This window comes from Lathamus discolor, chromosome 2 (assembly GCF_037157495.1).
Source record: "Lathamus discolor isolate bLatDis1 chromosome 2, bLatDis1.hap1, whole genome shotgun sequence".
Classification (NCBI taxonomy): domain Eukaryota; kingdom Metazoa; phylum Chordata; class Aves; order Psittaciformes; family Psittacidae; genus Lathamus; species Lathamus discolor.
In genome coordinates, this window is record NC_088885.1 from 135,498,774 (window position 1) to 135,508,886 (window position 10,113).

Sequence of the window (10,113 nt, forward strand, 5' to 3'; positions counted from 1 at the left end):
TCTTCACAGGAGATCTTTTCCTGTGAACTAACTTAGCTGCAATGGGGACTTAATAATCTGGGGACCAGGTTACAACCATTTTGCAATATATAGGTGCTAGCACAGAACCTAGATATCTAAAAATATCTAAATACGGTTTTAGAAGCAGTAATAAAAGTGGTCTTCCCTGTCAACAAACAGAAGAAAAAAATACCAGTTTTGTATTAAGCATTGTTGCAACTGACATATGTAACTACTGACCTAATGTTCAGGTGTCTGAGACAAGGCAAGAAGCATGCTTGGGGAAACAGGTAATGATTGAAACAGCTTCCTAACACAAAATACAAACATATGCAAATCCCCTCAGGAATCTAACTTAGATGGATGCCAAAGCTTTTTTTGCTGACCCCTGTGTGTAGTAGTGGATGACAATGAGAGAGAGAGAGAATGAACGTGCTTGGAGGCAGAGCAGGCAGCTTTGGTTGGAGGCAGAGCAGGCAGCTTTGGTTAGAGCCAGAATGAGGATTGCAGGGAGGCTCAGCAGAAAAGCCCATCTAGAGCAGAGAGTGCTGGCTGGGACAGGCTTAAAGACATAAGTAGGAGAAGACAAACTAAACCCCCCAGATAATCTAGAGATATTTGATCCTCTTCTGTTTGTGGCACAGGCTATTGATCTTTCCTTGTAAATACATAACAGACCTGACAAATATGGTTTTTTTTTCCTTAAGTGGTGTGCTCTGCAAGACGTCCAAACTGCTGGAGGGTTTCTTGGGTTAAAAATGGAAATACATTTTATAAATATAGTTGAGCCACACGATTATTTCACAGCCATTTAAAAAGTGCTCATTTTTATAGTGCAGATGAAGCCAGAGTTAATTAACACTAGTCACTGGAGACAGCAGTAACTCACTCACCTTTTTTTTTTTTTTGCTTGTGCTAAATGGATTGCAATTACTCCCCCAGTAATACTGTGATAACAAAGTTTAATACATACAAAAAGTATTAACAGCGTCACTGATGCATCATGGGAGAGCAGTAACTAGAGGAAAAATAAAGTAATGGGGTTTTGTTCAGATCTGGAAAGAAAAGATTTTTCCTAATAAAGAAATGCATTTTCAACATTGTTTTCTAAACCCAGAAAGACTGCAGAGATTCAAACCAAGAAATGCTAAATAAGCCTTAAATACTTCCATAATTACATACATCTGCACTATTTTATACAGATGTTTATGATTAGGAATGCATTATTAGAACAAGCAAAGATCTTTTCCACCTATAAGCAAGCAGGGCCACAGTTTCAGGAAACTGAGTAAAACCTATTTATTGTCTCTGCAGGTTTTGGGGTTTTTTTGGGGGGGAGGGGGTTGTTTGGCTTTGTTTGTTTACAGTTTGTTTTAATTTTCATCTTTCAGCTCAACACAGTTTGCTAGCAGAGTTCAAAAGGAGCCTAGTTCCATCCCATCAAGTCTTAATACTACTGTTAAAGAATCAGATGTAAAATATTGCTGAGAATACTCATGGGCATGGCTAAGACATTCCACAACAGTACAGTATGGACACTATAAGTGAAAGACTGTACAAAACCCCAGGTTTTTATTATTGTCCCTAGCAAACTGTGAATAATATCACCACTGTTCTCCAGATCAAGATGGAAAATTAAACTAGATGTTTAGTTTGCTCACCTTGGTAAATGAAAACTCAATATGTTATGAAAATATAACAGTAGGTTGCTCTATTTATTTCATGTGCAGAACAGATCTTTTAAAAATCCCACTGTAGGTAAAAGCTGAAGTCTACAAGATACAAAACGCTTTAGATTTGTAACTATTTTGCAATAATATGGCATTTTGTTTTCCAAAGGACTGTTAGAGAGGCATGCTGTAAAAATCCAGATATGCTGCCAGTAATTAGGCAGCTGGGTGGCCTAGAAATCTTCTCCATTACACTTTTGTTTTCTTGCCAGTTCTTCATGTTCTCTCCTGAAAGCATGTTTTGTTTTTGTTTACATAGCCCTTGTAGGCAGAATGAATAAACCTTTTTTCCCCATGCTTGCCAGCCTTCACTGATACAATATCGGTTTCTCCATTTATGGGTTTTGGACAGGCATTTCAGAATATTTGGTTTGACCAGAAATCAATTTTCATGTCACTAAAAGAAAACATCTTTATAGCACTCAAGATATTTTGAACTATCAGTCAGGTGGAACTGAAGTTTACATCTGTTTTAGGAAAAGAGATCTAGATGGAAACCTTAGCTAAGCTGAGTCAGGACCAGATGGGCACCTGTTAAAAGGAAATTCCCTGTGGGGAAAAAAAACTTTCCCCATAAAATTCCTGATTTCCCGCTTCCCTCCTTCCTTCTTCTACTGTCTTTTCACTGTGTTATGTCTGTTCTGCTGAGATAATTTCCCCATTCAAACCAGCCCCTTTGGGGCTCTCAGGCTGAGCAGGGCTACCAGGCAATGGGAGCCCTCAAAAGAGAATCAATTTCATTTGCTGCCTTTAAATATTTTGGTATAAACTCATTGAGCATGCATGGGAAGAGCTTAGCCAACTACCTAAGATGCTTGTGATTGTTAACTTCTGATCAAACTATCGAAGTACATGGCCCTTACTGAAGGCAACAGCTCAAAATTCAACAATTTATCTCGTTTCTTGAAATAGCAGAGATTGAAATTTTGCATTTTTAACATATGGGGCACATTCCACTGTTTGTAATGAAAACAAAAAGAAAAGGAGCATAGGATTTATTTCTAATTTTCAGAATAATGATTCTCCCCTGAGCGGAATCTAATCACAGTGTACTTCAGAGCAAGGGAAGAAAGTTTCAGAAAGTTGTCAATTCTAGACAGAAATTTTCAAATATAGTTATTTGTCTCTCAATCAATAGATACTAGAACTGTAAAAAGAAATTGTTGTTAAAATAGATATGAACATAACAGAGAAAATATAAGTTTAAACAATTATAAGAAGCAAGAGTCATGTAGCTAACTTCACTGCAAGATTCCCAAAATACATTGAGGATTAAAAAGTTTAAGACTTCAGTCACAGTATGTTCTTACACTGAACATTCAGAAATTTTACAATAAATTTTTTCCTATATAGAACATTACATACAAGAGTGAAGCAATGCTGCTACAGAAACCTTAACTCTTGCTAGCCAGAGCTTGTAATGTAGCATATTCTGCTAAAGAATAAGCTTTTCTGTTCACCTGGAACAATTATCAAGAGAATCAGTATAGTTTTGAGACATTAGATCTTGCATTTCACATCACTTTTCGTAGAACCTGTCCACTATTTAACGTTTTTTGACATTTGCAGCTCATGTTCTGAAAAGCTCTGAGCTTCATTCTCTGCTCAGATGAGAACATCTCTGGAAGTTGGAGAACAAATAAAAATAAGTTGTTCCACATTTGTGAAGTGGAATCAATGTTATTTTGTAGCAGATTAAAATTAAATACTCTAAAGATACTCCTTACTTTACCACAAACATTTACACGCCTATATCCAAGTCACTGAGTCTGTTTTCCTGTGTTCCTATAGATAGCAAAAGATACTTCCAAACTTGCCAACTGCAATGTTTTGTGCATACAGTTAATTATCATCTCATAGCTCTTCTGAAATCTATGGAAACCTGGAAAGACAGTGTATACAAAAATGTTAACTACCCATTTCCTTTTGCACCAGTTTTCAAAATGTCCACAATCCATGTCCAGAATCTTTAGGTTTGAAACAGGAGAGGTTCTGGGCACTGGTTTTAGAGGAACTTGTAAGCAGAACGTAAACTTTACGGTATATAATGAGCAGAAGTCTTGAGATAATTGCACTCTACTCAGTTTAAGGCCAAAATTCCTTTCTAAATTCCAAGCTTAACCCTTCACACTGCTGTGTTTATCCATAAGATTCCTGAGTGCAACTGCCGTACCCAGCAGAACCAAGGCTTCCCCTGCATAGCGGCCATAGACTCCTACCAGCAGGGCTGCCCTCCATGCAATCGATGTGCATGGAAGCAGTTCACTGCCTGGATAAACAATGCTGCTGTTTGTTCCGACAGCTTAAAATAATGTCACCATATCACTGACATGCCACTGAACATGTCAGAAGCTAGGCCATTTCACTGCGCTGAAGTGCTTTTCCTTTTATTGCCAGCCCTATAACAAGGTTATTGAAATGATTCAACAATAGTCAAGCTGCAGCTATAGGTACTTGTTGAAAGTAAATAATAAAAGCATTTTATCAGAATTGCTGTCATTTTCCTGTTGAGGGATACATCTGTTTCATAAATACATTTTTATGTGTGCCTGCCTTATGTGAACCTGCTCTAATTTAGTTACACTGATAGGTTCAGTTGTAGCTTTCTTTCTAACAATATTAACAGATGAATAGGGCAGTCATTTTCAGACAGCAATTTGCCACGGCCGCAGTCGAAGTGGATTGGTTTGAGATTGCAACCTAGTAAGAAGAGGGTTTTTTATTATTATTATTGCAGTTACTTTGTTGCAAGGTTGTTTTTTTTATTTTAAAGCAGGCTGCTGGAAACTGTTAGTTATGCATTAATTTGAGATAAGAATTCATCACAAGGGAAAATAAATGGGTCAAAAGCATTCCTAAGTGAAAAATAGTGGTAAAGTACAGCCTATAGATATGGAAAGGTACAGAGAACATCACCTCTCTGTGTCCTGAGTACTGCCTAGAAACGTAAACCGTGGTCACGCGACACAGCTATCCAACATACATACAAACAGCAAGGGCCATTTTTACAAGGTGACAGCTAAGGAGAACTGCAAAGCAAGTGGATGAATCATTGCATTTCTTTGCGAGGAGAGGAATCTGTGCCTGTACATGGAGATACGGGGAAAACATGTACTATTTTGAAAGCCAAGTGTTTTTGCAGCCGGAGTCGAACCTCAAAGCTATCAGCCAGATAAGTCTAGATGCCTTTGTTCAAAATAGCAATCTCATAAATCCTGCCCAAGCACTATCATCAGCTAAAGGCGACTAACCTCCGTCCCAGAAGCACCTGTCCACCTCTGTTGCCAAGTAAGTTTCAACCTGTTTTAACTGACAACCAGTGGTCTCAGGTATATGAAGTTCCATCTAGAAGTTGGTGACTTTACGGAGGAAAGAGACCTGAACCAACATCCCCACATAAAGGAAAATCAGGGTTCAAGCTCATAGAACTTTCTGCTTGAACACCTGGCTACCTAACCAGAACACTGCCAGTGTCCTGGGCACTAATGAACTTTACTGTCCATGTCCATCCACCCCTGGGGTTCCTCTCATCCTACCCACACCCCAGGACCCCATTTCAGTCCCCCAGAAACATGACTCCTTGCCCCAGTGACATTGCAGCAGGGCTGTTCTATAGCTCCCCACAGTGCTACTGGCCCAGCCATGGGCCCTACTGAGCCAGGCTCGCCTGCATATCCACGTCCTGGCCCAGCCTCAGTATGTCCCTGTCCCCAGGGCTGCCAGCATACCCTATCTATACCTTCCAGATCCTTTAGGCACTGAACTTGTGGTCCCACAGACACATAAAGATATATCTAATCCCACACGCATGCACTCGACTTTCTCGGACATGTCCCTTCCAGGGGTGTAAATAGGGAAATGACTTATTTTTTGAACACCCACAAGGAGAGCTGCATGGAGCTTTTCACTAGTGCTTTCCTCATATTAAACTGGCCTGAGAGGAAGATATTTCACAGAAGTCTTCACCAATACAATTTATTCCATCATCTAATGTTGCACTAGACAGTAGCATCCACTCTGCATCTATTTTCAATGGCTAATCAGTCAAGGCAACGAGTAATGATGAATAGTTTCAGCAGATCATCTGCATTTTATCTTCAGAGAAGTAATGGTTATAGTGGCACCCCTGCCCCACCACCCCACCTCTTGTGTGATAAGAAGCACAAGGAGAAAGATGGCCATAAACAAAATACTTTTCTTGTTAAGTAAATAATGACTTATTCCTTGGTCAAGAGGCACAAAATGCACAATATACTGAAAATTAAAATAAACCAATTAACATTAAGGTAAGAGAGACACTGAGTTAATAGCTTTTCAGCATACAGATTTCCACTGCTAGGAGTTTACAGATGTCAGAATATTTAACTCATGTTACATTAATTTTCTATGTGCCTGTTCTTAGCTGGCAAAATTCAGGTAGAGGGAAAGAGCACCAAAACCCTCTTTCCTTTAATTTGAGAGGAACAAGGAACAAAATCCCAGTCATGCTCCAGAGAGAGAGGGTTCCAAACAATATTGCAGCCCTGCAATAACGGAATCCCTTCATCCTCTTTTAGAGTTTGCACCTGACAATGAAATTCAAAAACTGTCAGTTGCCGGAACCTGGAAATATCAAAGTGTGCTTCAATACTGATTGCTACCATTGCCCGAAGAATATCTATTGGAGAAAACACAGGCAAAGTCTGTCTATCTCTTCTACTGCTCCTGAGCTATATGGGGCACTGAAACCTTATAATGTAAGGGAAAGTTCAGGATTGCAGACAGCTTGGACTGTGTCAGAAAGTCTCTTTTAACAACACGTTTTTCAATTCCCTTGGTTTTGCTTAGAAAAATACTACTTTCCTTCACATTTATCTCCACCCTCTTTTCCCTTTAAGTAATTGCAGGAAGGAGAAGGTTAAGCAATCAACCCTGAGGGAACACCTAAATCAAAGTTTATGTTCAGGGGTATTTTCCTCAAATTTATTTCCATTTATAATTTGTAATGGAAACAAGATATTTATTCCATAACACAGAGGAAGGGAGAGCTGCGGCTGTATGATCTCAGAGACCTGGCATGATGCAGGCTGCAGAGAGAACCCCCCCAAAACCCCACTCCAGAGCACCAAGGAAGAAATGAGCCTCTCCGTGCTCCCACAAGTCCTGTCTCTGCTCTGCTTTTCAGGACCTGGCAGGAGCATTGATGTGAGCTTCTGCAGAGCCAGAACTTCTCCCCAGGATATGAGATCCAGCAAAGAGCTGTTAAACACATCCTGAAAATCTGCCACTTCTCATGAAAAAAAGAGTTGGAGGTGGTTTCCCCTTCTCCTCTGCAGTGGAGGGAAGCTGTTTGCACTGTTTGTAATACATCCAAATACCTTCTTCAAACAAAATATTTCCCTCATGAAGCATCTCAGCCAAAAACCTGGAGGAAACTTTGGTAAGACTTTCCCTCTGAGATGACAGTCCTTACTGGGAAAAATAAGAGATTATAACTCTGTAACTGGAGAAGACCTTGGTATCAGTAATGTGGGATGTCAGAGAGTAGAAGGGAAAAAATTAGTTGAAATGCTATTGCTTCTAAAAAATAAACTGGTCTCTTTTTTGTTGCTCTTTTTTAAAGAATTGAAGAACCACTCAGATTTTTTATATATACACATGGACAGATGGACGGATGGACGGATGGATAGATAGATCAATAGATAGATAGATAGATAGATAGATAGACAGATAGATGATTTATACAAATATATTAGTATGTTAGGTGTTAAAAGCCTAAATAATTGTGGAAGATTGTTTCTTTTATGCAGAAAAAGTAGGCTAAGACCCTTGAAGGCAAGGACTTTTCTTCTCAGTCATACAAAGTTTAGCGCAAGGAGTCCTGGATAATACCAGAGATTCCTGGGCAGCACAGTGGTATGAACAGCAGCTTACCCTTCTGGTCCTACTGCACTTTTTCTTACCACTTGTGTTTGTAAAGGCACACCCATCCTTTTCTTCCTAGTTGCTTCTTACAGCTTTGCTGTTCCTGTATTCAAATAAAAAAATTCATTAAACTAATGAAGATGATTTGCAGTGCTTTAGAAACCCATCCCCATTGGGCTCTCCACTTAAGGTTGTCATACAGACTTTTTCTAATTGAAGTGGCCATCCTGAAGAGACTGTTAACAAATACATATATTGAAGCTTTCCACCCTTTTGAAGAAAGCATTTTCTGCGTCAGCTGGCCTGTGAGCAGCAGAAGTAGCAAAACCTTCTGTCCCAAACATACATGCCCAGCAAGCCACAGTCACACTCAGATCCACCACAGATCTTCCCATAATACCTCCAGTTACTTGTTCAAATCCTCCCACTTATTTCTAGGTCCCATACCTACCAGAGAGAGAAACCAGAAGTAGCTCATGTGGTGGTTTTTTTTTTTTTTGTGAAATAGGCATCCAGCAATTTGTTGAGGAATATACATCTGTTATTCTGCTGGGCAGCTACACGACACACAGGTGTTATGCTCATGCTCCAGGTGCACTCTCAGTGGAGATATCAGTTTTGGTTATCTTGTTCTATTTGATTTTCATTGGTCAAGTTTGGTAGAAATTGGTAAATGGCCTCAAAAGTAAAGGGAGAAGAGAGGACTAAGGTTTCATGATTACTTAAATCTTTTCACACAAAGCTAGAAATGCCTACTCTCAAAAAAACATTTTAAAAGATATTTTATCCACCAAATTTTCCATGCAAGTGGTTAATGTGCCACAAGGAACAGAAAATCTGGAAAAATATGTTTTCAGACTACTTTTCTTGGGCCCAGCATCTATTTTTTCATTTCCACATTAAACAAAAGAGCCAGTCATATGTAGGTCAATAAAGTGAACACAAGGGAGATGTACCTCCAAATTGAAGCCAGACGGTGAATAACATAGCTGGAATGTATTTAAACCTCAGTACCAGCTCGTGACAAGGTCTGCTCTCTGTCTTAGCCCTTGGATTTTGGAAAAAAGCTTCAGGAGCTAAGAGAAAAACTTTCAACCTGACAAATACTCCTTGGATGGAAAAGGCTCCTGTTTTAATTCAGCACAGATGTGACTTTTAATGAAAGCATTATGGCTTTGCAGCTGCATGGATGATACAAACCTTCTTAAAGGAATAAATGACTCAAAAAGCTTTATTTTCACTGCACTATTATGCTTGACCTTTGCTGGGATACAACCTTAAAACCAGCTACAATGCTGTTTACAGTTACCTGTCTCTTATCCAGTCTAATCTTTGGAGAAATGGGGCAGCCTGAGTCCTGCTAGACGAGTAAAGAGAATAGCCCATACCTCCCAGGTGGGACTCAGCCTTTTGCAGGTTTAGGTACCTGGCAAATATAGACATCAGTGGTAAACAAAAAGGAAAGCATCTAAACGCACCAGGCAGTGAACAGCAAAGAAATACTGGGTCACATTAGCACAGAGTCACTAGACAACCCTGAAAACTAGGTCAATGTGAGGAACACTGGGAGCTTTTTCTACGGCAGCCATCCTCCAAAATTAAGTTGGATCTAAGGGCTGGCTATTTGGCTCACATTCAGACACCTGCTTCAGGCAGGCACAGAGGTATATCATAAACTTAATTTCTTCATTTCATGTCTTAATTCTGCTGGGCAGGAGACAAAACAGTCACCTATGTAATAAGCTTATAATATATATATATTTAGTCAGGTAGTGTAATCTTCGCCTCACCTAACCTCTGTCTGATCAGAGGCAGTTCGCTAGGCTTCCTCCATGCAGTGGCATCTCTGGGGTCAGTTCACCACATATACCCTAGGATGGGATAAATCAGCTCCTAGAGAGAGCTTGTCTCTTTCCACATAAAGAAGCTCAGACTAGACAGTTTTCAGATGGCCATTAAGGTGCAGCAAATCCCACTCTTATTATATATGACCCTAGTGAGTAATTAAGAAAAAACAAAAAGCCAGAAAAAAAATGAAGATCCAGCAAATCTTTTCCATCTCACAGAACAAGCACTATTGTTCTAAACACACAACGTTACTTTTAGGTAAGACTTCAGGTCGTCTTTCTTGCTCTCGTTTTTGGATGCACATAATTCTCCTGATTTATTTCAGATTTATGCCCCTACAAGGAAAAAGAAGTCAAACCCCTGTGGTCAACATTTTCTTTCACCCAACATGCCCTGTATAGACACTGCACTAATCTGGCCCTGATTCAGCAGAGCACTTATCCATTTATTTAAAAACTACTGAATCAAGGCCAGAGGTACCATCCTGTGCTCAGCAGTAAACTAATAAGCCAAATACTGTGGAGTCAAGTTTGACATGCTGGCACATTCACATTTCTCAACTTGGATTCCTGGAAGTCTCCAAGTTACTGTAAAAATTTGGACTTCCGCTGAATATATCCTTTGTACCGGA

General features: G+C 39.6%; 1 long non-coding RNA gene across 1 annotated transcript; it reads right to left on the bottom strand.

Annotated features, from left to right (window-relative positions):
• Window positions 1–7,666: 7,666 nt before the first annotated feature.
• On the bottom strand, window positions 7,667–9,785 carry LOC136008812 (uncharacterized). The gene is made up of 4 exons (XR_010610248.1): window positions 9,735–9,785; window positions 8,944–9,060; window positions 8,086–8,312; window positions 7,667–7,737 (listed from the first exon to the last, which is right to left on the bottom strand). It is a non-coding gene; the product is annotated as an uncharacterized LOC136008812 (long non-coding RNA).
• Window positions 9,786–10,113: the final 328 nt, after the last annotated feature.